The sequence below is a fragment of the Drosophila nasuta genome, chromosome 3, assembly GCF_023558535.2.
Source record: "Drosophila nasuta strain 15112-1781.00 chromosome 3, ASM2355853v1, whole genome shotgun sequence".
Lineage (NCBI taxonomy): Eukaryota > Metazoa > Arthropoda > Insecta > Diptera > Drosophilidae > Drosophila > Drosophila nasuta.
In genome coordinates, this window is record NC_083457.1 from 37,989,369 (window position 1) to 38,013,056 (window position 23,688).

Sequence of the window (23,688 nt, forward strand, 5' to 3'; positions counted from 1 at the left end):
TCTTAAAGATATGATCAGTTATCATTGAATAACCAATAAATAAGAAACATTTATTACAATAAATGTTTTAAAGTATTCAAATCTACTTAAAGATACAAATGTATCTCAAGCATAAAGTATCTCAATTCAGTGTCTTCATATTCTAATTAGTTAAAGTTGCCTGTAAAATTGTTATTGTTATTCTCATTTCTTATTTTGAAGTTTTCGAATATACTTCAAGATACAAATGTATCTCAACCATAAAGTGTCTCAATTCAGTATCTTGATATTCTAATTAGTTAAAGTTACCTGTATAATTGTTATTGTTATTTATCTAGATTTGTGTATTTTGCTCATTTCTATTCCACTTCTATTAGTAATACATGTGTGTAATTTAATTTTGGCTTTGCCTTTGCTTTGCTTTCTGAATTTGCGTATGTTCGCTGCCTGAGTTTGCCCCGTTGTTGCCCCCAATTGCCACGAGATGCCGCAGATGTGGCAGCAAGTAGCAAGCAGCTAGCTTTGAGGCAAATCATGTATGTGGTAGCTCGTTAGCTATGTTTTCGTTTATTCTGCGTCATCAACGAGATTGTTAGATTTCAGAGAATGTTTGGCTAATACTTAGAATGCCAACTTGTTGTTGTTGTTCATATTTATTTGGCTAATCAAAAAATTAATATATAATTTATTTATATTTATGTGTGTGTGTGTGTGTGCTCGACACGCTCATGAATGAATTTTTTGTGTACAAGTATTTTTGGCTATGACATAAATAAATGTATTTGCTGTATGTCAAATAAATTTCAATACAATTTAATGCCAAAGTGATAAAAAACAAAACTAATGCAAAATACTATTTTTTTAATATGGTGACTCGATGGTGGAAGGGAATAAAGGGTAAAGGGAGTGGAAACTGATTATCAGAAGTGTAGAGGAAAGCAAAAGCAAACAAAAAATATATCAAACATATCAGATCGAAATCAAAATTCATTTCCAAAAAGAAAAAAAAAGCGAAGAAGAGAAAAATGCAGTCACGAGCCAAAAAGAACGCTCGACAAGTAATCGTAATCGTATGTGGAACGCAGAGGCCATCGATCAAATAAGAAATACAACAACAACAACGAGAAAGAAAAACAAAATAAACCAAACGAAGAAGCAACAACAAAATGTTAACATTCCCACAAACAAAACTTATCGGTTGAACAAAAAAAGAAAGTTTTTACGCCTCTTCATTTATTTTCGGACTCTCGAACTCTCGCGATACGTTTCCGTTGGCACCCCCCGCCTACCCTCCCTCCCTCTCTCCAGCCCCACCCTCCTCCAAAGTGTGTGGTGTCGTATGTTGGCACCTCGGGCTACGTTCTTAGAGCTCCTTCTGATATTATTATAAGCGTGTGTCAGTGACAAATATAGTAGAAAGTAAAAGCCATTCGAAAGTGTAACGCTTATCGAGCGGATGCAACGAAAAAAGTACAACAACAATACAGAAAGTATCGATGACGAAATCGGGCCATAAATAGAACCTCTTTAGCCTAGCCCAAAGGTGTCCACAACATGTTTGTGGAGCATGCAGCCCCGACCCTCGAATACCGCACGTGATATTCTATAGTTTTTTTTTTTCTCTTTCTGTTTCTGTTTTTTGAGATTATTGTAGAGGCGAAGCTTGCTTTGAAACACTTTACGTGTGCTCAGGTGCTCGATTGAGGTGCTGTTCAGAGTGTTCTGTTATTTCGTTGGGAAATGACAACAATGAGTGAAAACTGATTAGACAACTGGCAGTGGCAAAATTTACTGAATGGAAGTTCCATAATCGTTTCATATTCTTATCAACCCGCAATATGGGCAACAATGAAACGAAACGAATGATCGAATCGAATTGCAATCGACTCTCAAATCCCATCTGATGTCTTTATATATAGACAATAGTTTTTTTTTGTCTTGTTCAGTTCAAACTATCAGTCTGTTCAATCAGGGCGAGACAGGCAACAAACAACAGTTAAACATTTTACAAGTTCTATAAATATTCAAGATTTCGAAATTACGTAATTATAGAACATGCGTTTATGGATTGCATTTGAACAGTAAATATTGTATAAATTAAAATCTATTTTGGAATCCATGAATATTATAAAATCCAAATATTTGCTTAAGCAAACTTCTTTACAGGAAACCTTTTAAATGGGATTAGATATTCATAAAGAATCCCCAAATATTTAAGAAATAATTAGGAAATATTTAAGAACGTAAATAAATCAAAGCTCCCGAAACTTTCAAAAATATAGGAAACTTGCACATATATTATCTTTACAGGAAGCAATTTAAATAGGAATAAATATTCATCAAAAAATCCCCAAATATTTTAGAAAAATTTAGAAAATATTAATGAATATAAATTAGTCAAAGTTCCCGAAAATTCCCAAAATATTTAACAACATACATAGATTAATCACAATTCTTGAAATATTTCAAAATATAAATTAACAAAAATTCCCAAAATATTTAAGCACATTTCCTAAGAAATTCCATTCACAAATTTTATTATAAAATAAATCAAATTTCTACAAGTTCAAAGCTTTTTATTTAGGAAAACAATTTCTAGCGAACAAATAATGCATAAAACATAGAAATTATGGAGTTTCCGTAGTTATTCTTTATTGGGGAAATTCCAATGTTAATGTTGAAAGCAAGCACAATTCAGCATCTAAACATTTGTCTTATTGAATTAAATACAATCCTTTCCTTTTAGTGAATACTTCCTAGTAAATATGTATGCAATACTATGTGATAATTATAAACATGCATATAAACACGTAAATATGTATACTAATTAAGTGAGATTTGCATTTGTCACGACCCTGCGACAAATCGCCAAGAATGAATGTCTCAACGAGTACTCGACTCGTACTCAACGCGACTCGACTTGACTCGTATATGGAATACATATTGTGCATTTCCTGATAGACTCGACTTGACTTGCCCCGACTTGACTTGACTCGACTTGGCGTGAAGGTTACGCCAGCCACCCGCTTATGGGAAATGATTAAACTCAGAACATGGTATTTTATTGGCCATATATCTTTAATCTACCATTCGAAGTTATTGTTGGTGGGGAGTGGAAACTTACATTGATTTTCAAAAGCAATCCGATAATGAAAAAAGAAATATCCAATCCGTGATGATGATTTATCGAATATCGTTTAATATATGATTATAGTATTCTATATATCCGATTAATGGTGTGTAATCGTAGAGTCGATTGGTCGTATACTCGTATAATCCAAATTCTTGCCGAGATGTGTTTTTTTTTCGGGGTTTTGTTGGGTGGCTTTGATTTGGTGGCTTTTAATTCTACTCGCGATCGCGACACACGCATATATACATATATGTGTATGTGTGTGTGTATATAATGTATAATATACAAATAGACGGCCGAGTAGATTTTTGCTTCTCTCTCTTTTTTTTGTTGTGAGTGTGAGTGTGTTGTATTATTATTATTATACGACGGCTGCTGCTGCTGCTTTTCGTGTTATTTATTTAGCATTTATGTACATATTAAAAAATATTTTTTATTCGCTTTGCTGGTTTTTTTTTCGCATTTCATTCACAAAAGTAAATTTAATTAACACAAAACGCGACGTTGACAGCGCTGTTGCCGTTGACGTTGACGCTGGCAGAGCAGGCGACTGTTACAGGTTTGCGTGCCAAAAATATAATAATAATAATAATAATGAACGTTTGCGGCAGCGACGACGACGACGACGACGGCGATGGCGACGATGGCAACGATGGCGATGGCAGCAACGACGACGACGACGACGGCGTCGTTTACGTTGACGGTGACGGTGACAGCGACTGCGGCTCACACAAACACACAAACACTAGCACAGGCGTGCACGCACACAAACAAACACACGCAGGCACATCAACGAGCACACGGACACGGACACACACACACACTGAGGCGAGGGCCACGTCGACGGCTGTAGATGTGAGTGTCGCTTTTTTGTACCTGTATTTGTGTGCGCTACGAGACAACACACTACAGTAAAAAAATATTTTTATGCAATTTTATATAGACAAATTTCGTGTGTCGTTGTTGTTGCTGTTGCTGTTGTATTATTTTTTGCTTAACACGTTTTGTATTTGAATTGAATTTTTTTTGCTGTTTTTTTTTTTGCTAGATATTTTTGCCGTGCTCGTTGTTTTCTTGTTGTTGTTGTTGCTGTTGTTGTTGTTGTTGTTGTTGCTGGTGTTGTTAATGTTGCTGTTGTTGTTGGTGTTGGTGTTGTTGCTATTGTTGTTGGACTTTTAAATAGACGTCGATTTTTCTTTGCGCAATTTACATTTTTAGGCACATGATTTCCATTGGAAGCAAATTTGTAATTCCAAAATAGATTCTCAATTGCAATTGCAATTTCTCATTTATTTTCAAAACAATCACACTTTTCTGTATTTATATATATATTTATATATATTTAGCACAATTTCCTTTTTGTATATATATTTGTATTTGTATTTAATTTGCGTTAAACCGAATTATTTTTGCGGTTGGTTCGTCGTTCGTGTTTTGAAAAATTGTTACAAAAATTTGTTGTTCAAATGTGAAATGTTTTTCGGTTATTGTGTGTGTTTTAATTTTTGTGGTATTTTGTATTTTGAATAATAATAATGCCAGGCTAAAAAAAATTGTACTCTTCGCGGCAGCCGCTGCTGTGCTGTGCTCAGCTCCGTTCCGTTCACGTTGCACTGTGTACACGCTCAAAGTTTTTGAAGCGAAATGAATGCCGAGTTCGATGCGACGTACTGGCAACCGTTTGCTTTGCTGTCCGCGGCGAATTCAATTCATTCTGAAATTGTGTGTGCGGCGAAAAGAGTACGCTGAGCGCGTCGCTGTGTGAGTGCGTCGCCAACCCAGTGGGAATTGAGTGCTTGCCAACAGCGATGACCAGTCGCTTCCCTTCGTTGAGTGATTTTGATTAATAAATTTCGCTTGTGTTGCAGTTATAGTATATTAATTATGTATTGTTTTATTTAAATACATGTATGTTTAATTCTTAGCCGTTTTATATATATAAACTATTTAATAAGTTCTTCTTTGCTGTCTTTCAAAAACACGTTTCGCTTTATCCCACTGGGTTTGTGTTGTATACTTATGTATTTGCTTGCCTGCTTGTGAGCAAGTGTGCGTGCACACCGATAGAGTTGATCATTTACGAGAGGCGAGCGAGAGAGAGAGTGGGAGAGCGAGAGCGCCAAGTGCTCTTTGACTCACTGAATTCGCTCGCTGCTTACGCTCTTTGAGTGAGAGTGTAGAAATGATTTTGGTGAACAACACAGCAAGCAAGCATTGTGAGGCGGCGGCGGCGACAACACATGGTCGGCCTTTCTTGGCCTCCTCCCTGCCGCCGCAATTCGCAGCGCCCTTGTTCCACATGCAGCGCGACTACAAAACACACACAAACACTCACACACTCGCAGGCCTCAAAAGCGCACGAAGCCTATGCTAAGAGCGACAACAGCGACGACGACGACGAATTTTCGTACTAAAAACCAACCGGACGTTGCCGCCACCGCCACCGTCACCACCCGTTGCCCGTTAGCCCCCTCGCCTGCTCAGGCCCCGGTCCCTGGCAAGCGACGCCAACATAAGCTTTGGGGCTGCGAAGCTTTGTCGGTGTGCGCTTCGCTCTCTGTATGTGTGTGTGTGTGTGCTCACTGCTTGCTTGCGAGTGCGTCTGAGTGTGTGTGTGTGTGTGCTGTGTCTGTGTAGTGTTGGGGGCTTCGCTGCGACGTCGTCGTCGTCGTTGTCGTTGTTGTTGTTGCTGGTGTGTAAAAAACGGAAATTGAAAATATGCCAACTTGTAGGCGCGCTCGCTCGCCGCGGCCATGTTGTTGATGTTGCCGTTGTCGTTGTCGTTGTTGTTGTTGTTGTTGATGACGGCACGACGAACAGCCACTGAGGGGGGGGAGATGGGACGTCACGGGACTGTGCTGGGGGGCACTTGCGACAAAATTCATGTCAGTTTTTTTCATTCATTTAAATTTAAAAGCAAACAGCAACAACCGCCCCCCTGCAGTGTCCCCCAAAACAGCCTACGCCATACAGCGAGTAAGTAAGAGGGAGACAGAGCATACCAATAGCAATTCCAATTCAAAATCTAAATCCCAAACACACACACACACCAACACACACTGAGGCAACGACGTGTTTTTCCTGCTCGATTTTTGTGTCGATCTTTTTCAATGAATTTTTTCGGTTGCATATTTTCACCAACGAATTTTTAGCGTTCGGCCATAAAAAATGTATCAGCCTCAATGAGCGTTTGTTGCTCTGCCGCTGCGCTGCTTTGCTGCTTCTCTGCCGCTGCTGCTGCTGGCTTTGCTTTGCTCTGTCTGTTTCGCGTTGGCTGCCAATATGAATGAAAAATACGCACACAGCGAGGCGAAAGTAGCTACAAAACCACGGCGATGTTGTTGCTGTTGTTGTCGTTGTTGTTGTTGTTGCCTATGCATGGATAGCTGCAGCTGCCAAGTGTGCATGTGTGTGTGTTCGTATATGTGTGTATCTCTTCTAGTGTGTGTGTGTGTGTGTGGTTGTCAGTATCTGACTGAGTGTGTGTATGTGTGTAAGTATCTGTATCTGAATGTTGCATGAGGTAAGCATAAGTCGTTGTTGTTGTTGCCGTTGTTGTTGTTGCTGCTGCTCTGCCAGTGTGGTGTGTGTAGAAAAGTTAACAACAGGCGAGAGCACAGGTACAAATCATTCACCTGAGCAAACAATCACATGATGTCGATTGAGAGCTATGGGACTTTGATCAATATTTGTTGGCACATTTTTAAAACAATGTAGTTTGTATAAAAGCACCAAATATATATACAAACAACTCGCATTATTCTATTTTATAATGTTTATTTTAATACGAAAATAAATTCTTCTTATGTAAATAAAAAATAAATATAAGCAAACATATTATTATAATATTTGTTTTAGAACGAAAATGAATTGCATAGCAACTAAAAAATAGTTACTTCATACAAAAGCACAAAAAATAACTGGGTTTATATTGTTAATTAATTCCTATTATTAATTGCCTAATATTTTATCAAAGTTATTTACTTTTTATGTAGAAAATTAAGCTAATAAATAAATAAATATAGGAAAAGAATGTTTTACAAACAATTTTACCAAACTATTTCTATATTTGTTGTTTTTTATTCAATTCTGTATTAGATTCTGTATATTAGTTATTTATTTACATGTTAATTATTATACAAAATAATATAATAACTAAAAGAAGGGAGTGCTAGCTACTAAGGCCATCGACTCTGGAACTAAATAAAAAGTTCTCTTATCTTAAGATATGTTTCGAAAAAACATTTGAAAACTTTGATTTACTGAAATTTTCGAAACTTAATATTTGCAAATTGAAAATGAATTATTCGAAAACTAACTAAACAGTAGATTTTATAAAGCAATAATTAAAATAGGTATGTAGTAAGTATGTATTTTGGTTGATTATATTTTCTTTAAAGAAGTAACTAAATAAAAAGTATAATAATGTTGATACATATTTATTTTTAGTCATATTTCGATTCTATGTTTAATCTATTCCTTGGCACCTTCTTGACCGAAGCGACTTTAGAATGTGAAACAAGTGAAGTGTCTGCAGTGTGAAAGATATTGAAAGGCAAACACATCAACGACTGGTTCAACGTTGTCTGGCTGGTCTCTGGTTGGGCTGCTGTTAATGTTGTTGCTGTTGTTGATGTTGATGTTCGGCAGAGTTGCCGAGTGCTCTGCGCAGTCCGTATGAAAAAGAAAAATACACGACTCTGCGGCGCGTTGGCAACTGTGCGCAACGACTTCAAACTAAAAATCTCAAAACCAGTAGCACTTTTCTTGGCTTCGACATAAAAAAAAGGCAGCGAAGTCGACGTCGACAGCGACGTGCGTTGAAAACAGCAACAACAACAACAACAAAAAGGAGACAACGACGAAAGAAAAAAAGTTAAAGCGAGCGTGAAGTGTTGTTTGTTGTCTAATAAGCCAAGCCTCAAAAAAAAAAAGGGAAAAATACCGGGGGGAGATAGCAGAGGCAAATCGGATCGGTTGCAGATAACGACTAAACAACTAAGAAAAATAAAATCAAATCAAATATGAAAATGAAAAATAAAGTAAAATAATACATACAGACTTGTGACATAGACTCTTGGGTGCCATGCCACAGATTAGCATGAACTTTCCGAAGGAAGTCTAGTTGTAGTTATGGCATACTATCAAAATGGCTTATTAAACATACCCACTACATACATACACATAACTATATTTGTAACTATCACACACACACACACATATATACGATTGCATGTGTGTGTGTATATACAGTCGACACTCGAAACTTCCTCTCCACAATGCCACAAGACTCAACTCGTTTCGTTTGAGCGAACGAAACGAAAATCACAGCGCAGCGAAGGCGAATTCGCATTCACTCGGGCGAGTTGGCTTTGAGTCAAAGAGCGCGAGAGCGAGCGTGAGTGCGAGAGAGGCGCACGCGGCGAATTCGTCAGCGACATTCGCTCACTCACTTGCCAAGAGTCGTTTTTATGAATGAAACCGATTATAATGAATGGAGGCCTGCGCTGCCAGCGACGCTGCCCCCGCTCTGTCGACGTCGCTGCCGCTGTCGTGTGGGCTGCTGGCAAAGACAAAATTTATTTTCTGCTTTTGTATTATTTAAAATTGTTGTTGTTGTTGTTGCTGTTGTGTTTTCCTTTGCTATTTTATTTAATGTATTAATATTTATTGTGTTTTATTTGCACGTTTATTTTTTGTTGTTGTTTTTGTTGTATGAAAACGTTTACGTTTAAATTGCATTTTTCATTTTCATTTTTTTTTTTGCTCTTAGCATTGATATGTGAATAATGGTCGATTTTCGACAGACTTGCAGTCGCCCCCGATTCAGACAACGCGTCAACGATTAAAACTTAATTTTATGGAAATTCTTTTTACACTCACACACATTCACGCATTCGCTGAACAATCTTTTGGGCATAATGAAACTGCGACAGATTTTTTTGTTGTGCTTTTTTTCTTCTTTTAGTTTTTGGTAAATAAGTTGCCCACATCTTCTGATGAATGTGGGCGGAGCGGATGGCAGGCTGACAGCAGGCCGACAATCTGGTATCTGTTAGTTACGACACTTCCACATGCGAATCGACAGATGTACAAACATACCTACATAGATATACACTTACATTCATACATATTTTGTATGTAAATCGACATGCGATTTAGCCGACGCGTCGGCTCATTTTAAGTTCCATTCTTACCCACTCAAAACTGTAGACAACAAGTTCTCTTATTTTTTTTTTCTTATTTTGGGTTTTTCCAATTCGACAATTCTTTTGCCAGCCTCCCCAAAAATGGTTACAAATTTCAAATTTGATGAATTGGGTCAGTCGACAACGAAATGCAAATTCTTTAACACGCAAACTTTTACTGTCAAACATTTTTCGTTTGTCGATTTCACTTGATAGTATTAAATACTGAATTTAATATGATAATTGATTTTAAACAGTTTAAGTTTTCTCATAACAAAAACCAACGAAGCAAAATATAATACGATAAAATATTATATTTTAAATGGTCCAACTAATATGTAATTATTTCAAATAAAAAACCAACGCTACAAAGTAGATACAAAATTTCATTCATTAACTATACTTTTTAATCCTGAAAACATTTTTGTAAATGTTTAGAATACTTATTATAAATTCATCACTATAAAAAGTTAGTGTAGCTTAAATAGATTCTTTCAAAATTCACAATTCATGTTTTTAGAATCTAAAAATATGATGAAAATATTGGAATACACATAATTCAAAATATATTTTCTTATCAAATACAAATAGATTTTTTGGTAATGTATTTTAAACATGAAGCATAACGAATTTCCCTTTAAAACAAAGATTATGAAGTAAAAGTTATTTTTGTAATTTAAATTTAATAAGAAAAAAAAAATTAAGCATTTTTATTACATAAAATAAATTTTTTTTTCTTGAAATAAAAGATTAGAGAGTTTTCGTAATGTCCGTAAAAAGATAAAACATGTAAACTTTTCCTATTTCTTGGACACAATTTTGTAATTAAATTTTGTTTAATTTGAAGTTCTGCAAAATGTTTTTTTTTTATATCTATAAATAAGTTATAAGCATTTTTTTATTTAAAACCTTATTTTCGATCAAAAACATACAATTTCAATGCATATAAATTAAACCTTAAAATACGAATGAATACAAAATAAATAAATAAATCTATTTGTAATTTTATAGATATATCTTATTGGGTATTATTTTTTTACTGTTCGCAGAGTTATGTAAATTGATGCCGCATATTTTTACAACCTATTCCACATATCTAATTTACAATCTTCATAGTTTTTTTATTAATAAACAAAAGTAATTTGAAATCCTATTAGATTCTCGATCTTATCTATGTAAAAATTCATAATTTCGATACACCAAATAAATATTGTGCATAACTTGTATTGGATTTATGTTATGCTGAAGCATAAAACTTCCAATTTAATGCGGTTCGGCCAACACAACAACAACAATAACAACAACAAGAAGTGAGACAGACAGAGAGACCTATGGATAATAAATGCATATTTAAATTACAGACAAATTTGGACTCGTCGTAGGTTTTGTTTAAATCTTTGCCAAGTCAGCCAAAAATTGTTAAATGTGAAGCATTGGCTTTGGACTCGCCTTCGATGTGGGCTTTGTCTGATTTGCATACACACACACGCACTCACACTTATAAGTATGTAATCAACTTGGAAAGTGGCCGAAACGAACCGACGGCAACGTCGACTGCGACTGCGACAGCGACAGCGAAGGCGACGGCGTTGGTGGCCCGCTCCACACGTCGAGCGACGCATGAAAAACTGTTTGAGTTTTCAATAATTTAGCTAAAACCATTTGCAACAATGACAGAAATGAAGTCGTTGTCAACCCACAATTAAAAAACCAAATTATTGCCTTTTCTGAATTATGATTTTTTATGTATTTATATGCATTTTTTGCTTGGCATATAACTTATAAATAAAAATACTTGACAGACTTTACAGCCCAAGCTATTTTTATATACAATTTATTAACCATACTTTTTAATCAAAAAACGGTGTCTTTTAGTGTTTTTCATACTAATTTTAACACACCTAACACACCTTTAAAAATGTATTGCAAATTTCCTAATTTTTGAAGTGAAAAATTTAATTAGAAATGGGAAAATACATGGTGCAAATATAATCCTTTCTTATGAATCGATATCTTTATAATCTATTATTGCTACACAACATTAAAAGCAGAACGAAAAACTTAATATTTGTGGCAAATGAGTAGTGAATAAACTATATTTTTGTCAATAATCTAACACTCCCTCCAATTATAAATTCTTGTACGAAGGCTTATAATAAATAAATAGTCTGAACATATTTAAAAGAGTCTATTTTCATTTTGTGCCTGAATAAATTATCCTCCTCTATATTTAGTTGTTATTTATATGTCTTTGATACTAAAAATGTTAATGTAGTTTAAATAAAACTCCGCATGGTAACTAAAATATTAATTCCAATTGTTATGATACAATTGATTTTATTTCTCATAATTAAGAGTAGGAAGTCTACAGAAAGAAGATTGAAGATACATTTGATCATTGAATTTTTGGAAATGTCGAATACATTTTCACTGAACATTTTATGATATTTTTAAATGAACAAATCAAGAATACTTTTAATACGAGAAAGGAGAGAAGAGAGATTGTAATTGCTCTATAATTTATTCATATTACATTTAAAATATAGTCCAAGTTTACGATGTTGGTAAAAGCCGCGACCACAGTTCAACTGGAATTTATTGTCTCAATATTTAAAAGGGCTACCTCTGAAAGTCTTTATAATATAGATGGTTTTATAGACTCAATATTCCATATTGTTAACTAACAGTTAAGCTTGGAAGTCCTTGCTGATCATGAGTCTTTATACATTTTGCAAGCGAATGGAACTTTTCTTCTGTTTATACCCGCTACCCATAGGGTAAAAGGGTATTATAACTTTGTGCCGGCAGGAAATGTATGTAACAGGTAGAAGGAGGCATCTCCGACCCTATAAGGTATATATATTCTTGATCAGCGTCAACAGCCGAGACGATATAGCCATGTCCATCTGTCCGTCTGTCCGTCCGTCCATCCGTCCGTATGAACACCTAGATCTCAGAGACTATAAGAGATAGAGCTATAATTTTTTTTCGACAGCATTTGTTATGTTTGCACGCAGATCAAGTTTGTTTCAAATTTTTGCCACGCCCACTTCCGCCCCCGCAAATCAAAAAAATTGAATAACAAGTGTATTTTTAAAGCTAGAGCTACAAATTTTGGTATATACAATAATTACTGTAGTTGTTATAATTCCGATCAGATAAAAATTGTGGAAGTTATTAAAGAAATACTTTTGTATGGGCAAAAAACGCCTACTTACTAGGGGTCTGAGTTGCTTTGGCCGACAATCTAGCACATTGTGCGGTTTATGGTATATTTTGAATGGTGTACTATATCGATATACCAAACATACCATTTGGTATATTTTTAGTATTTTTTTTAGTATTTTCGGTATATTTTGAAAATGATACCGCAATATTTTGCCTTTATTAAAAATGGGTAGCGGGTATCTCACAGTCGAGCACACTCGACTGTAACTTTCTTACTTGTTTTTGTTTTAACTAAGCAATTATTATACTGACAACTTTTAATAACTAAGTAAAAACTTGTAGCTCTCAAACTTTGAAGCCCTGGACTTTATATTGTTGAAAAACTATAATGTTAATGGACTGCTTATCCGATCATTGATCATTTACTTCCCGTATGAAGTCTTTATTATGCTCTAATCATTTGCAGTTACTAATTCAATTTGAAGAATAAGAACAAGATATCCGTGATCTAAAATAATGCTGACCCAATTTGGTAAAGTTTCCTCCGTTGATCTTGTAATGATATTTGCACTTGCTCAAGATTTAATTTTTTATTTTAGATGCTTTTCGAGCTTAGCTTTATAAGGCTATAAGTTGATCAAGGAAAGATTGAGGTACCTTTGGAATCTTAAGTTGCGAGAAAATTGCGCGGGTGTTGCCAGAAGCTGGTCGAGAATGAGGCATCAGGCCTCAGTCCTGTGGCATTCATTGGGGCTTATTCAAGAGTATTTTGGCTGGACATAAATGGCGCTCAGCGGGCAGCAGAAGCTGACCAAAATAAAGACAGTTGACACACCCGCGGAATGCCGCAGATTGTTGCATGCCTCATGCCACAATGCTGAAGAAGGAGAAGCAACGATGCGAATGATCGCAAGAGGCCAAAAACTAAAGTCAGAGTCAAGACTGAAGTCGCAGATTCAGAATTGGAGTTGGAGTTGGAGAGTCTGGAATGCCATGCAACAGTAGCCACATCCGCTGTCAACTTGGGAAATTAACGCAGTTATTCACGCAGTTCTCCATCTCCATCTCTTTCTCTCTCTCTCTCTCTCTTTCTCTTTCTATATCGCTGCCTTTCGCTGTCCAGCCTTGTGGATGCTCGCAAAGAATTGAATTTGATGTGAGCTTATGGCAACGCCCAACGGCCAAAGGTCCACGAACAAAAAGCAAAACAGTGTCTGCCTGATCTTGATTTCGAGTCATTATGATACCAATTTCAGAAAAATAACTCCCTTGCCTTAACTTCCCTTTCCTCTTCGTCTCCCCAGTCTCAGATTTCAACCAGTGATCTTCAGAGACCCAAAAAAAAAAAACAAATAATCATCAGGCAAATGGAACCAATTCAATTTGCTTCTCTTTATTTTTGTTGTTGTTATTCGGTATTCAGAGATTCGTTCAGCTGTTGGAATTTGTCGACTACTGTTTTGAATTTTTTCGCAATTGCCAAAAAAAAAGATAATAATATCTGGCATAAGGCGAGTTCTCAATTAAGAGCCTTAATGCCAAGACCTTAGCTAATTCGCTGTTTTAAGTGTCTGGGCAGCCGGGAATGTAGAAGCTTAGTTGTGATTTGAAGTCGACAACAACAACTCTGTTAATGAAGATTGAAACAAAATAATTATATTCATAATAATAATATTCATAATATTTATAGTAAAAACTTTAAAATAAAATTGGGAAAATTACGAATCTACAAAAAAAATTGTATATGTTAGTCTAATTTCTACCACTGAAAATAAAAACAGTTTAGCTTCGAAACGAAACAGCATTGAGAATCTTTGGATAGATTTTCGGAAGATCATTTGAGAATGGACTACATCAGGATGTTATCTATAGGCAAGGAATATTCAGTTTAAATGGTTTTAAAAATATATATCTTTAATAATTTTGCTTATATTTCAATTAATAGACAAGATTACTAAACTGTTTTAAGAGATCAGCTAATTGTTGAACTATTTAATCAGAAAGTATAAAATTTCAATTTATAGAAATAAAATAAGAAAAAAACTTCTAAAGTATTGAAGCATACATATTAGACAATATTATTTAGGTCGATAATATTTTGTTTAAAATTTGAAAATGTACTTCCTTTTCGTTCTAAACAATTCTAATCTCAATCTATTGTTTGGCTATTTGACAAGGCAGTCCAGAAGATCATAAAAGATCAAATTTTTAAAACAATTGCAAATTAACAAAAAAAAATTTTTTAAATTTTTTGTTGAGTTTACAAACTGTGCATGTTTAAATCGTTAAGTGTAAAAGAACTCTTGGAAAAATCTTGGATTATAAAATCTTTGTGGGTTATTTAAAAAGTGATAGGTTTTCACAAAACTGATTGTTGGATTGGGAAACTCAAGATTGCTGATTTGATAGTAAAAAAATATTCAATAAAGAATCAGAAAACTTTTAAAGAAAAGTCATGTTGGTTCCAATCAATTAAATAAATGAGTTTATTTGAATTCTCTCTTTTTAAGCATGGAATCTGGAACTTAAATAATTCAATTAAAATTTGTTAAAAATAATATCACGCTATTGCGCATTTAGTTGCATTTCATTTACAAATGGATATTCAAGAAGAGATACAAGCTGGACCTGTTAAATTTGCATTCATTTAAAATACCATTGTGGAAGAGGAGTTCTTAGAAAGTTAGAGATTGACTTGCTAGTAATGATTTAGAAGAAATACAGTTCAATTCGAAATTTCAATGATTTCTGAAATCAAGAATGATTACAATAACAATTTTTAACAATGCCATTAAGAATATTGAAATGTATTGTTAGAATTTGATTTACATATTCAAATAGAGCATTTAGCTGGAACTGGTTAAGTTGCGATCCACTTAATAACATTCCCTTTAAGTAAACAAGTCTTTTTAGAACATAAGGATATGCAAGTAGAATTCCTTGGAATTGCTAATGAATTCTATTAGAAGGTGTTTTCTTGTTTTTTACTTATTTATTGCTTAAGAAGAAATTATTTTTTGTTTAGACTTTATGGCCAGTATTAGGTAATTTATGTAGATGTTAAAGATTCTTTAAATTTGTATATTTAATTTAGTTTTCATTTATTAGTTAGTAATTTACCTATAAGTTTACTATTTAGTAATTAAATAGAAGTAGAGAAGTTTAAAATTTGTTTATATCTTTATTTATTGTTGAATAAGAAGTTACTATATTTAATTTGGTATTTATTTAGTATTTAGAAATTCAAGTAGAAGCAAGAGCGATTAAAATTTGTTAATATTTCTTTATATTGTTGAATAATTAGAATTAGAATATAATTATTCGATTGATTTCCATTATTCAGGGAGCTTCAAATTTGTTTATATTTTTATATTTTATTGGATTAGAAATTACTATATTGCGCCGATAATCTAAGAATTAGAATATATATTGATAAAATGGTTTAATACTCTATCAAAATTCAACTGCAATCGAGGTAAGAACAAAGCTCAATTTCCCCTTAGTATTTTCAAGTATTTATTTAGAATTTCGTAATCTACGTATGTAGAAGAGAGTTTAAAATAAATTTATATTTTTATTTATTATTGTTAATAAAAGAATTCTTAGTTAAAATAAGAATTCGAATATAATTTTTGATAAAATGGTTAAATAATCTACTTCAAATGCAATAAAAGCAATAACAAAGTTCAAATGTTATTTACTTCACTTTGAATAGAAGTCAGAGAGAGGTTATTTATTTCATTTAGGATTTATTAAGTATTTAGTAATCTACGTAGAAGTAAGAGGTCTTAAATTTTGTTAATATTTTTATTTATTGTTGAACAAGAAATAAATATATTAAATTAGAATATGGTTTAATACTCTATTTTAATTGCAATCGGAACAATAATAAAGTTCAATTGCCATTTTCGTTATTTCAAATAGAAGAAGAATATATTTATTTCATTTAGCATTTAGTAATATGCGTAGAAGTAAGAGATCATACAGTTTGTTTAATTTTTTTTTTATGAATATAAAGTTACTATATTGCTTAGTTAATCTAAGAATTAGAATATATATTGATCAAATGGTTTAATACACTACTTCAAATGAAATCGAAGCAATAACTTCAAGTTCAAGTCTAGATAGAGCTATTTTATTTCATTTATTTTATTTAGTAATTTACATAGAAGCTTCAAATTTGTTTTTATTTTGAATTATTATTGGATTAGAAATTACTATATTGCGCAGTTAGTTAAAGAATTATAATATATATTGATCAAATGGTTTAATACTCTATTTCAATTGCAATCGAAGAAATAATAAAGTTCAATTGCCATTTTCTTTATAAGAGAGCTTAAAATTTGTTTATATTTTTATTTATTGTGAATAAAAGTTACTATATTGCTTAGTTAATATAAGAATTAAAATATATATTGATTAAATGGTTTAATACTCTATTTCAATTGCAATCAATGCAATAACAAAGCTCAATTGGCATTTAGGAATTTCAAGTAGAAAGAAGTAAGTGAGAGCTTCAGGAACTAGGATTGTCATCTGGGATAATAATGACAATTATGTAGAAGTGCCCCGAAGGATATACCGGGAATAAAGAGCAAACACTAGACGACTAATACTCACCAATTAAGGGATACTTGAAGTTGACTCGTTGGTTGAGTTGATTCCAATAAAATGCAAAGAGTATTTCAATTGTGTGCGTCTCGAAATGTTTTGTCACAGATTCCAATGCGCAAATGTTTGTTAAGCTTACGCGTTAAATGTACATATGTTTAATTAATTTGCAAATTGTCAAAATAGTTGAGATTTCTTTTTTACTTTTGGCTAGTTAATTACTTGTGCGTAATAAGTACTATATTTAGTTACACCGATTAATTGATAATAAGTTTAAGTACACTAATAGTTATTGCACTTTAACAACTATTTCACCTAAGCACTATTAGTTTGTGTTTTATAAACAACTATTTTAAATGTTACGCATACGCAGCGTGCGACAAAGTTTAAGCGTGAAACTTCTATTTGTTTTTTGAATTGTTTTTCGTTTTCTGTTCTTTTTTTTTTGAGTTCGCGTTCAAAATTCGTGTTGCTTTTAATTGCGTCTCACAAGTTTGCCCAAAAAATTTGTGCTGAAATGGATATTCAGATTGAGGCTGAGAGTGTGTGGAGAAATGTTTTTTGTATCCTGATCGAAGAGATTGCACGTTGAATGCAGTTCGACACTCGTCCAGAGACTGACACGACGCTGCATCGCCATTTGCATCCAAGCAGTCCAAGTTGCTTCCTTTGGCTGCATTCGGCCAACGGCCATCGGCTGGCAGCCGAAACGCAGCTCGGTTCAGAGCCGAAAGGATGAAAGGACACGATGTGGAGACGATGCGAAGACGATGACAACGCGACTCGCGGCACGAAGTCAGCCCGGATTGGGTTGGACGCACTGCGTGGGATTGAAGTCCAAGTCGATGTTATTGTTGATGTTGATATTGATATTGCTGTGGTTCGTAGCGGTGGTCAAGCTGGCGATGCAGCTGCAACTTTGCTTTGAATTCGAAGGAAACTAAATTGCAATTGCAGCTTCTTCGTGAATTGCACTTCAATTGGGATTTGACCCTGAATCTGAAACTGCATCAAGTTGCAGCTTGGTTCACCCTAACCACAAAGCATTAACCCTTTCCCTTTCCCCTCTGTCTCTGCCCCTTTCCGCCTCTTCCTCACCCCGTTGCCCCGTTGCCCCGCTACCTGCTGGCAGCCAATGAACGCGCTGCATTCAAGGTCAGCGTTTTGACGGCCATTTTGAAATTATTTTGCCGTTCAATGGCCGCCGCCGAATGCAGACGAACGCTGAACGCTGCTTCCCAGCTGCACTTCCTGCCCAATGAGCTGGCCCTGAGACCGCTCCGAAGCACGCCCGCCCCCTCTACAGCTGCTCTTCACTGCGTTGCCTTGGCAACGTCCTTCGATAGGCGTAACCTCGACATTGGCTCTGAAACTGAATTCATGGCTCCGGCTCCATTGGCATTGGGGGTTGCTTCCGCAGCTGCAGCAGTGCTCAAGGTCATCCATATGTGCACACCCACACACACATATGTATATTCCAGCTGATTTTCAGAGTTGCCACTCAAGATGTTGTTTATCGAATTTAATACCAATTGGCGCGTCTCTTAAACTTTTATTGGCTAATTAATGAATGAGCTCATAAATTTATGGGCTATAAATAAGTAGATAAATGTATTGGCGAAATTTAACATAAATTTAATTTCTACCTTTCTGATCATATAACTAATGGTTTTTAAATGTAATATTCCAAAAACAAATTTTGTTTTTATGTATAATTCAGCTTCTTAATGTAATAAAAGTTATATTGGGAAGTTAATTCATTTTTTTTGAGAAATAGTTTTACGGAAAGAATTTTTGAATTTTTTATTCGGCAGCTGTATTTAGTCAAGTCAAGTTAATGTTTCTTATGACACTTCACATCAAAACAACATTGTCTTTCGTTCATTGATATTTTTCCTTTAACAGAATCTGTTTAAGTAAAACTGACGTGTATATTCAAAACTATTATTAGTTTGGCTGATTAATGGATAAACTCATATACAGTTGCGAAATAAAATAAAGCCGCAATTTCTTTCTTGCAATAAATATCTTAAAAAACAATCTTTATATCTACTTACTTATTTCTTAATGTAAATTGGGACGTTTAACTATTTTTGCATTTTTAATTTAAAAGCTATATAACGTATCATCAAGTTCATGATTTTTATGTCAAATTTATATGGAGTAAGATTATGAGAAACATAATTGTTGCTTTGTATCTTGTCATCGCTAAATGAATCCGTTTAACTACAATCGGCGCGTGTCTTAAATAGTACTGTTTCAATTTTCCATAAGTAAATAAAGTGCTTTGCGCAAAATATATAGAAGTGCTTTAAGCATTTATAAACAATATCCGCTCATATTAAATCAACAATTCTTCTTGAAGTACTGCGAAATGAAATCTTGAGATTGCCTCTATCGCTTTGCAATATACGAATATTATTTATATATTGATAAGGCATTATTAAATAATTTAATTGTATTATCAAGTTGGCAGTTTTTTATTTACATACTGCTTCATAATATTAATATATAGCCGGTATTAAATATTATTAGTCACTTTCTTTATGTTCTAAGTCTAAGGAAATTATGCAATGCAGTATAATTAAATTAATTCCAATTCTTTTTGCTTAGAGCTTCATGCAATAAATTATTGCATTTTTATAAATATTAAAATTGAATTTTTGTTGTATTATGAATTTAATGAAAATTTGTTAACCCGTAAAAATTAAAATTACATTGTATTCCATTTTTTTCTGCTTTAATAAATATTAATATATACAGACATATTGTATATTAATTTCTCGTTATACCGAAACTAACAAAATGTTTTAAAGCAATATAATTAAATTAAATTTAATTCATAAACTAATTGACGATAAATATATAATGAATAATATAAGCAAAAAATGTAATTTATATTAACATATAATAAGCTTAAATCTTTCCAACTCATACTACAAGTTCAATTAAATAATCTTGTAAAAAACTCTTAGACAAATCAGAGATTTAGTGTAGAATTAGAGCATCTCTTGTTAATTGATATGCATGACACAATCAAGGCATTTATTTTAGGGAATCCAAAAGCTAATGGCAAAGGACAACTTAATTAAAGGCACGTCTCTAAGCAACTTTTCGAAGAGTTCAATGAACTCGCAAAATAAATGATTTCTCTATTAGGCACTAAAGAACTTTCCAATTGCTTGGCGTAAGCTAATTTCCTTAATCACTAGAGATTTTTAATATATTTTTAGTTGAAAATAAGTTTGCAAGGAAAATCTATTTATAAAAAGTTCAAAATATAAAAGGAATAATTTATCATAATATTAATTTTAACTACTATTTCTGATAATTTAATATTAATTGTACAATTTACTTATTGCTTAAACAGGCAGATTGTAAATAAAAGAACGAAGAAAAATAATAATAATATAATATTAAATAAACAATAAAAATCTTATATTTATTACTCATAATCACTAAAAAGTCTTTTACTAAATAAACACGAATGAAGCATAAAATACATAAAATTTCCTTTAGCAGAGAAAACGAAGCAGTTGAAGCGATAGGAAAAGGTCAATAAGAGTGGAAAATACTTATAGTAAAATCCTTGAGTGCACATTTAAATATATCGATGTGGATGGTGGCTATAAATAAGTTTTGCGAGGGAGACGAAAATAAACGACAATTAATTGCGATGCGTACAGTTTTAAAATTCATTAAACAAAAAAAGTGTTCACTAGCTGCCTGTTAAACATTACGTATACGTAATGTGTATGTAAGCATTTATTGTACAAGTTGTATATACATACTGTATACTAAGTATACAGTTGTAATAAAATTGGCTGAGTGGCTTTGACTTTGCTTTTTGGCGTACAAAATACGTACCATAATAAATTGTGTGTGTGTGCGCCGCAGTCGCCGCCTGACGTCACAAGTGTCCTAGATAATCAACAAGAACAACAAGAACAACAAGAACATCGTCGAGGTGAAATGTATAAACATGAAATCATGGCAAACAAAATACAAATCCACAAAAGCACGTGCAATTCGACGTTTTCTTTTTCTCAATTTTGGAAAAGCGGAAACTGAAGCTGAAATAGCAATGGAAACGGAAACACAAAACTGAAAAGCGATTGACGTTGATGCGATTTGATTCGTTTCGTTTCGTTTGGTTTGGTTTCGTTTTATTTGCCATTTTTTTTGTTTTTCCTATTTTTTTTTACAATCTTTCAATTTGACTTTTATTTCTCCTTTCATGCATTACACAAACACACACAAACACATACACAGATTCACTCACGCACACAACGAAGCGAAGCGAAGCAGCCTAAGCATTTAAGCTGGCTCGTTTAAGTGGCCACGAATCCTTTGTAGCGGCCAAAGCTCGTTTTTCTCAATGAAAATGCCTGCCACCCTCGCCTCGAGCCACTTGAAGCGAAAGAGAGAGAAGGTTGCGGCATCAACGAGGCATCAACGAGGCACATTGCCGCCTGTTGCCCTAGTTCCACATTCCACACATGACGCAGCCAAACACCCAACAGCAACAGCAACAGCAACAACGACAACAACTTGAAAGCTGCAATAAAGAGCGGCCTTTGTGGATGCCATTCAGCGTGCGCCTTGTGAATGAATTTCATTCTCTCTCTCTCACTGCGCTGCTTTCACCCGCTCTCTATCTCTTTCCTGCACTCTCTTTCTCTCTCTCTCTTTCTCTCTCTCTCTCTCTGTGCTTTGACTTTTTCAATGGACAGCTCTGTGCTGTGGCGTCATTCAATACGCCTTGAGTTTATCCTGTCTGGCTGGTTGACTCGCCACCCTTCCCTGCCCTGTCCTACCCTACTTTGCTTTACCTTGCTCTGCTCTGCTCTGTTCTGCCTTGCCCTGCCCCAACTGTCGCCACCCAACTCGAGTGGAGTAAATTGTATTGTCATTCCTCTGACACACATCTGTATGTATGCGCATATCTTTATATGTTATGTGTCTGCATACGTGTACACTGCGAAGAGCTTGTCTCTACATGGCGTATGTGGAATATGTAAAATATTAAGTATACGCAAGTATGTAATAGTTTCGATTGCAAATATTTTCTTTTAGTTATGGAATATTTAAATACAACAGTTTATTTTGAAAGTTTAAATTAGAATCTTTTATTTATAATTGTTGGTAAGTTAGAGCTATAAGCAATATATTGATAATAATATATTAATTTAAAAAAAAAAAATTTAGAAATTCTTTTAAATATGAAGCGTTGATCAAATATGTGGCTTGCATAGTCAAATGTTTTTCATAGCTGTGAATAATTGAAATATAGTAAAATTAATATCTATTAGAGAGTTTACAAAATTAAGTAATCAAATAATAGCCAATAGCTAGATTTATGTGCAATAAATATATTGTCAAACAAATAAGAAAGCTACAATCGAGTGTGCTCGACTGTGAGATACCTGCTAACCATTTTGAATAAAAGCAAAACAGTGCTCTATTAATATTAAAAGAATAAAATACCACAAAAATACTAAAATAATACCGATCAACCTCATGGATAACGGGTATAAAAATACAATTTTAGCCACCTATGTATATTCTAATAGATATTCATAAGTAGCTTAGTAAACTAAATTAATTTAATAGTCAAGAATAATTTAAATATATGGGCAAATCCCAGAAACAGTCCACCAGCGACAAATTTTTAAATTTCACATTTTGTAATGTTTCTTTATATAGAGCATTAAAGTAGATATCGAATTTTAAGAATTTAAAGCAAAAAAAGAAATTTCGATCATTATAAATGCAAAAATTTTTATCAAACCCAATTTTCATTATAATTTTCATAATTTTACTTACATTCGTGCTCTGCGCACACCTTCAAATCCCTTTTGTATTCTTCACAATTTTTTGCCTCTGCTTGGGCTCACATACAAATCAAAAGTAAATCACGTTGAAATAATTGTAAAGCACATTTATGAATATAATAAATAATGTTTAGTTTAAATAAAAAGATTTTTGTCTTATGTTAATGTCAGCAGAAAAAGTGTAGCGTGCGACACGTAGCGTGCGACACAATGGGTTTACGGCTTTGCTAAAAATCTATAAACATTATTAAAACCAAACGATCGGTTTTTGTCTTCTAATATTCTTAACTTTCTTTAGGATATTAACTTTCATAGGGTTTATTTTGCAGAATTCGCTAAAAATTGCGTTTGAAATGAAAATTTTTAAACTAACTTCCACTTTGTGTAGCGTGCGACACGTCACAATTTGATTAATTATTTTCAAAACAGTGACTCCAGTGAAATTGAATCTTATACCCTCCGAAAGTACTCTCAATTCACTCTAAATACATAACAAAAGTTTTCGGTAAATCTTTAAAAAAACCCCCAAAAAATTGATTTTCATTAGCTAAAATCGTGCGAATGTAGCGTGCGACACGTGGGATTTGCCCATATTTAAAATTGCAATTTCTTTGGCAAGTAAGAAAATCTAGTAAATAAATAAAAGTAAACAGTGACTAGTTAAATACAAATTGCACTTCGTACTTGTAAATCACAGTATTTACTCAAGTATACATATATGTACGTTTGAACAATTTATTTGAGTTCGTAGTAAAATCTTTAATTTATATATTTC

At 33.6% G+C, this 23,688-nt stretch overlaps 1 protein-coding gene across 2 annotated transcripts in view; it reads right to left on the minus strand.

Annotated features, from left to right (window-relative positions):
* LOC132788032 (protein sprouty) overlaps positions 1-17,106 on the minus strand; it is a 31,107-nt gene extending 14,001 nt beyond the window's left edge. Inside the window, exon 1 of one of the 2 annotated variants that reach the window (XM_060795322.1) lies at positions 17,089-17,106. The gene's annotated coding sequence lies outside the window, so the exon portion shown is untranslated. Of the gene's footprint in view, positions 1-3,103; positions 4,762-17,088 lie in introns of those variants that run through there. The other variant, XM_060795321.1, reaches the window with a different exon arrangement.
* Positions 17,107-23,688: the final 6,582 nt, after the last annotated feature.